The sequence below is a fragment of the Cotesia typhae genome, unplaced genomic scaffold (genome assembly GCF_013202065.1).
Source record: "Cotesia typhae breed Kobodo isofemale line unplaced genomic scaffold, CoteBio_Ctyphae contig_42, whole genome shotgun sequence".
In the NCBI taxonomy this organism is placed as follows: domain Eukaryota; kingdom Metazoa; phylum Arthropoda; class Insecta; order Hymenoptera; family Braconidae; genus Cotesia; species Cotesia typhae.
In genome coordinates, this window is record NW_027423751.1 from 721,364 (window position 1) to 729,223 (window position 7,860).

The window sequence follows — 7,860 nt, forward strand, 5'->3', positions numbered from 1 at the left end:
CGGAAAAATTAAATTCGGATAAAAACAACTTATAAAATGAAATTAAATCAATTTTAATTAGAATAATTAAGTAAAATTATATTACAAAATTCTGTCAAAAATAAAATTAATAAAAGATAATTAATTAAAAATAAATCTGTAAAACACTAGAACGTAGCGAGCACATTGTCGGCAGATTATTAAGACCTCTGTCGTCAGATTTTAATCTATTAATACAAGATACGGAGACCTCTTGTTATTAAATATTTATTATTGTATTATTAAGACCACGACAGTAAATTAGTTAAGAATTTCAAATAGGAAATTAATTTAATTAGGAATTGGAATTAGGAATGAATGGAAAGTTGGATTTTAGTAAATTAGTTAATCACATTTAAAATAAAATTAAATGGAAAAATTTGGGAAAATTGTAATTTGTAAAATTATGGGAATATTAGTGCGTGTGTTTGGATTAAAATAATATTTTGTGCGTGTGAAAAACAATTGTAGTGTTGCCTAGGGATTCATGGTATTCTCCTCTGTTTCCTGGGCACACTTAGAAACCGCGGTATGGTCGCTCCATATGAGGGTACTGTCGAGAATAGTAACTTTAATAGGAAACCGTCGTATAAACGGGAATAGTACTTAGAATTAAGTGCTAATTAATTTAAGGGGATTATTATTGTAATGGAGTGTGACAGGGAATTTGAATTCCCGCGCGGGGCTAGAGTCACTGTTATCTTGTCGCGGTGAGTAGGGACTACTCCGTACCTTCTGAGCGTGAGTAGCTAGTTGTAAGACTCGTCACCGGGTCGTACGGATCGCTAAGTCCCCACCGCTGTCCCCAGAAAAACTAAGCGGGAACGAGACAATAGGAAAATTCGAGAACCTGAGTGAGAGGTTATAAAAGAGCCGGCGAAGACGAAAACAGGACCTTTTTTGCGGACGAGACTTGTAAGTGTACAGTGCCCAGCGACTACTAAAACTTACCATCAAAATTAACGTAAGTAAAAATTTGCTCGAGGCTTCACGAAAGAGAAGAACGAAGCGAGCCGTTATATTCTAAATCCTTATTAAATTTCATCCCGTCAGGCCTTTAGGCTGACGAAATTGTATTTGATCCATTATTTATTTATCGGCATTTACAGAGAAAATTTGTACGAGATATAATAAAGATCGAGGAGACGAGGAAAGAATTGACGGACTCGAGAAGCTGAAGGAAGTTGCTGTTCGCAAAATTTTACTTGCTCTTGGACAACCCCCATCGTTGACAGAATTAATTGGAACTTCAGGTAAATTGGTTATTCAGGCCATTCTAATCATCATTAGGCCGAATTAACCAATCTAAGTTTTTATTGAGAATAAATATAATCGTCTCGGGTAGTCTTTACGTATTAGCAAATTCCAATCGAGTTCGTCAAGGTCACTTTAGAGCAGCAGATAATTTATTGGAACAAAACTTTGTTGAAAGCGTTAAAAAAAACATTAAACTTGACATTTTCATGTTAAAGAGCAAAATTTTCAGTTGAGGTGATTATTGAGCGATTTTAGCTTGAAAGTAGTATGAAGGGGTCCAGGTAGGCTGCAGAATCAACCGTTTTTACTACTTTCTAATTGATTAATTTTCAGTAGTAGATTAAACAAGTTATATTTTATAAAGTTGACATATTTTATAACATCAAAAATATATTCAGCAAACAATACATTTAACCAGATCTAAAACTTACAACTTTTCTCAATAAGCAAATATTGCCGTAAAGAAGAGTGAGTGCACCTAAAAATAAACAGTAAAATTATAAAATATTTCTATTAGACAATTGATAAAATATTACCATTTTAATGGAAAAATTATATGTTTGCAGTCAATGACATACAATTTACAACTTACATTACAGGATACGATATTTGAAAGGAAATAAAAATTTTAGTTTTTTCAATTAAATGATGAAGAAATAATTAAAAACTCACTATCACTTTAGGTACCAACAAATTTTATTTTCAACAAGAGTTTCATCATGTGTAAAATGAAGTTAGATAATTTATATTTGAACATCGTACGTTTTTATATACATAATAGAATTAATAACATTAAGTTTTTTTAAAAATAACATTTTTATCCTACATTTACAAAGAATGTTCATAAAGCTTAACTCTAAGAAAACTAATAAGCTGATAATCTATTGATGAAAAAATTGGTATTCCGGCAAAAGCTACTTGTGTCTTAGAAAACCTAAAATATTTAGAAAAATTACATGAAATATATTGAAATTGAGTCTTAGAGAAATAACAATTAGGAATTGTGATTTAATAACCTACAACAAGAATTAAACATAATAGTATATTACACTACTAGAGTCGTAAGTTGAATTTTCAGCCCTGCGCGTCATGATGCCCAAGGCGAAGCCGAGGGTACCATGACGCGCATGACCGAGATTTCAACTTTTGGCCTGTGTAGTGTATACGATTTTTGTTCATAGCTGGTCGAAAGTACGTTATCAATTTTACTTTTTTTAACTTCAAGTGCAGATAAGTATGTCTTGATGCCTGACCCGACACTTGCGGCACGAGCGAAGCGAGTGCTGCTGGTCGTGGGGGCAGGCATCAAATACATTCGAAGAGTCTAGCCTGGTCATATTTTTTAAAAATAAATGGATTCCATTTTATCAAAGTTAAATTTACGTTCATTAGTTTAACAAATTATATTAGTGATTATAAATTTATAAAACAAAACATATTATAAGCTAAAAACTCTGATTGCGTTTTTTTTTATCGTTTTCATTTTTTCTCGAATGATCACAGTTATTAATAATCTTTCCATAAAAAACACAATTTTCAAACTTGATATTAGAGCAGTTAAAAATTATATCTCCACTAAATATACAGTTTTGATATTGGTGGATTCATCAGATCACATGACACTGAAGTTGACAGACATTAAAAATTTTTTTAGAATTTTATGGCAATTAAATTATCATAAAAAAATTTAGTAAAAAAATTCCACATGTGAAAATTAATAAAAATTACAAGTGTAAATTTTTAGAAGCATTTTTTTATTATAATTGATTTGCTATAAAAATTTTCAAAATTGACAGCTGACAGCTAACTTCAGTATCATTAAGATGACAACGTATTATTCATTTTTACTGGGGTATTGAATTGACATTAATAATACTTTAATATTAAATTAACAGACGACTAAACAACATTGATAATTATTTTAAAGGTTAGAGGTAGCAACAGAAATGACAGCGGTTAACAATTTGCTATAGCGACGGAATAAATAGTCCCAAGTTACGAGTGTAACTATGCATGAGAAATTTTTTCCTCCCGTCGTTGTAGAGAGCGCACGTGTATTTCTCGCCGGGAGTAAATGTTAAACTTTCATCCCTGCTATTAGGGACGAAAGTATGTACTTTCGACCGAGGTATGAAGAAAAAGTTTTTTCAATCTGTCTCCCAACAATTAGTTTGTTTAATTACATACAAATCTTGTGATAAAGCAATTAAAACGGCTGGTTTTATCAACCTAGATTCTTTAACGAATAATAAGTTGTTAGAATGTGTTACTTGATGGATGTATTGCTTTCAAACGTGGAATGTATCGGTTCGGTAAACTAATTCTTACAATTTGACAATGTTACTTCTAAAATTTTGAAGTTTTTAATTAGATTGACCTAAAGGCCAATCTAATTTTTCCTTATAAATAAACAATGATTTTAAAATAAATATTTCAGCTCGTAGAGCGCAGAAAATGTAATAAAATAATTTTTTGACCTCGAAGAGCTGTAAATTTTAGTATTATCTAGGGATATTTTCGGGCGCTCTGAGCTTGAAAATAGTGAGAAGTTCCACAGATTGCTTGCAGCATCAAGCTTCTTTTCTAATGTTTTTGTTTCCAATATCTTGAAAATTCTTCGTCCAATCAATTTTTGACACTGTATAACAATTGTCGCTCTTGAGAAATTGGATCGAATGCCACCAAAAATTTTTTTCAACTTCTCAAAGTGTTTTTTAAACTCTACGTTCTTTCTACGTTTTACTCTCTACGTTCAATTAAATGTTACACAAGTTACATTCAATACGCTTCTGGTCCCAATCTTCCATTAAAATTCTATTGATAACTTTGCCAAAATTCTTAGGTAAGACTAGCATAAGATTTGCCACGAAAATCTGCCATAAGTATCTCCAGCAAGACCCATAAGTAAAAAAAGACGTTAGCCACTATCGAGCTGAAAAACAGGTTTGCGCAAGCATAACCGATTAATCGGTTGATTTGTTTATGAATTATCTTTGTCGAAAAATTTCCAAAAATTGTTTTTCTCAATTATCTTACAAAATTTTAGTCAGATCAATTTTTTTGTAAAAATAAACTCTTGTATTGCTTAAAAACGACATCGATCGCCGCAAACCGCAAAAAAATTCACTATTTTATTTCAGAGATATTGCAGTTCAGATATTTAAAAAGTAGAAATAAAGGTTGACCCTGCAAGCCATCCTTGAAATTTCCTGCTATTATCGAGCTCAAAGTCACTCCCTCCCCTTAAATTTCTCTGATAACTTCTCAATGTTAACCAGCAACCTTTCTCCCTGCCTTCCTCCCGCCTCATCTCTTTTCACCCTTTCTTTAACTCTATATCTGAACGTACTTCCCATAAGTGCTCCCACGTTTTATTCAAACCACAATACTTAAATTTCTTACTTTCCTTATTTTTCCCGTATCTGCCCCCTTCAACCCATCTCCCAGTCTGAACTTCGCAATTTTTCTCCAACTGTCCTCACTCTGGCCACCTTTCACTTAACCTGACAATCCCCTCTTCCCCTTAAATCTCTTTCACGGTCTTATATTCCTTATTACTTTTAGATTCCCATATATTCTCCCATCTTTGCCTTTCCTGCTTTTTCTTCTCAAGTTTCTCTAAATCCGTCCCCCTTATCAATCCTTTTACCATCTCCTCTACTTCTTCTTCTAGACTCCAGCTTCTCTGCTCAAAAAATTCCTTCCTCTCATTCTCTTCTCTTCATAATCCCACACCTGCCCTTATTCTGTTCTTCATCTCTATGCCAACAGCCTTCCTCCTCCCTTTTCTATCCTCTGTTTATAGTTCTATGCTCTTAACCCTACTCTGCTTTCCCACCAATTCTTTCTGTAATTCTACCCGTAATAAATACCCAACCAAAACAGTTTTACTGCAAGAAATTGCGCTAAGTCCACGTTCATAAGATTCATCTTAATGACATTTGCCCTTTATAAAAAAAATAAGATTAATTTCAATACCTATCGTTCTTCACAAAAAGATTTAAAATACAATAGAACACCTAATGAACAATATAGTTTGTAAAAAATTAAAAAAAATTTTGTTGAAAATTTAAAAATTAAAAAAATTTTTTTGTGCGTACTCATAGAATTTTTACCTTTTGTGGAATTAATAAAATTTAGTGTATTAAAAACGCACAGCAAGTATGCTCAATAAATTTTTTTAATTTTTAAATTTTCAACAAAATTTTTTTAATTTTTTAAAAACTATATCGTTTAATAGGTGTTCTATTGTATTTTAAATCTTTTTTAAAAACGATAGGTATTGAAATTAATCTTATTTTTTTATAAAGGGCAAAAGTTATTAAGATAAGAGTCTTATGAACGTGGACTTGGCGCAATTTTTTTACAGTGAAACTGTTTTTATTCAGATTATTATTACTAATATTGTTATATATCAGTAATATTATTAAATATTATTCATAATTATTAATATTATTATTGTCGTTAATATTATTATTATCATCATTATTATTACAAAAAAAATTTTATTCTACAATAAATTCCACAGTTCAATTAATTTTTTTTTGTAGTTCTATTAATTATCTTTGAATTTATTTATTTACGGCCAGTTTTTCAATCTGAGATAAAATTAAATCTAATGATAAAATATATCTATATTTTTATATATATCGATGTATTCACAATACTAATTTTGTTTTTATCTCAGATTGAAAAACTGCTTCTTAGTGCATATAGCAATGAAATAAAACTACTCACGTTGTATTACACAAACGTACATATTAAATTGCCGCTCATATTTGTAAACTCTATGACTTAAGTAACTGTTGTTGTTATTATAATTATAGGACTTTTTCTTCTCAGAATGAATATATCTAATAGTTTGAATTTTCTATATAGATAACAACGATTGGTGGCGTGAGTTTTGACGTAGAACAGTATACTAACGTACTCATGGCCTCCACAATGAAAATGAGAGCTGGCCGGGTTATGAACGTCATGTGGACTAATGATCAGATGAAAAATTGTACATCTCTGAGCTAAAAGCCAAAGGAGAATTTTCTAAAGTGACTACACGTGACATTAGCAAAATTAAAGGTAAATATTGTATCTAAAAATATTTTTGATTGATTTAAAATGATACCTACTCGTGTGTGTCTGTGTGTTTGGCTGTGTTTATACAGAAATCCTGATTAGTTAAAAAACTTTTTGGTATTACTTTTTCCAATTATACTGCTTAACCGAATTAATTGGTTTTGATTTGCTTTTCGGTAACCGATGTCGTTTTTATGAGTACGAGATGATCATTTTCTGTGTATGTTCTGTTCTATTGTTAATATTCTATTGTGAATGATTTTATTTGTACCAATCCTTCGGATTTCTCAAAATTTAGTGGATTCAATCGATTTAAATTTTCTGATAATCTAAGCTTAATGAACCTTTTGAAAAATATGTCACAAACTGCTTATCAATTAGCCAATTTGTCAAACAGTCATGAAAAGTTCACAGACCCACACATACAAACATTCTCAGAAGCACAATTACGTAGTGGACCTGATAATAATTTTCTTTTAATAATTTGCAGGTATATGCAGGCATTTACAAAAAAGCATTTCATTCCGGTTAGGCCAGGTTCAACAGATGATATTAATAAAAACATTAAAAATTGGATCAGTAATAAGTTGAAGGAAAAGAAGAGAGGCCCGAAATGTGCACGTCCTCGACAGAACTGAATTTATTTATTTAAAAAATTTTATTACCTTTACTTTTACTCTATCAGTTATGCTGAATATGCTTGGATTTTCAAAACTTAATAAATAAATATTTCATGTTAAACAGAAAAAAGTTGACCTTGCAAGCGATGTCTCGAACTTTCTGCTATTTTCGAACCCGAATCACTCAAAAATATTCCTATATAGTTACAATATTTTTAGCGCTTCAAAATCAAAATATTAGTTCACCTGGTTTACTGTAGATTGATGTTGTTTCATTTTGCACTATTAAAGCTTCAAAAATCGGAGGTAGAAAGAAATGTCATTATTAAAATCTTTGAAGCACGATAAAACGCAATTCATTTTAGAAAGAGTTGATTCCATTTTAGAATTGATTATTCAAGTAGTTTTATAAATATAAAAAAACGAATTTTCGGAAATATTATTTTTGAGATTCCTCAAAATATACTGAGCCAAATCGTTTCGAACGATCCCAAAATCTAAGTTCAGATAAGTCTTTTTAGATGCTACTAATTGAATCTCAATCAGTCAACCCGTTCGAAAATTATAAGAAGATAAGATAAGTACACACACATATATCGCCGTTTCAAAAGTCAGATTATTTTCCTAGTATTTCAAAACATCAACGAAAACTCAATTTTAAAAAATCGGAATAAAATCAGTGACTTCCTATTTTTTTGAGAATCTTCGATTTTACTGTGTAACCACAGTAATATTCGAATCACTGTGTAGCCACAATAGAACCACAGTCGAACAACCATCCAACCACAATGGAACCATTATCAAATCACCGTTGACTCACAAGTTGAACCACAGTAAAACCACTAAGTAACCGCAATGGAACCACTGTCAACCCACTGTTAAACTACAGTGA

At 31.0% G+C, this 7,860-nt stretch overlaps 1 long non-coding RNA gene across 1 annotated transcript; it reads left to right on the forward strand.

Moving 5' to 3' along the window:
* Positions 1–700: 700 nt before the first annotated feature.
* On the forward strand, positions 701–7,090 carry LOC141528088 (uncharacterized). The gene is made up of 4 exons (XR_012479306.1): positions 701–982; positions 1,128–1,271; positions 6,154–6,351; positions 6,839–7,090. It is a non-coding gene; the product is annotated as an uncharacterized LOC141528088 (long non-coding RNA).
* Positions 7,091–7,860: the final 770 nt, after the last annotated feature.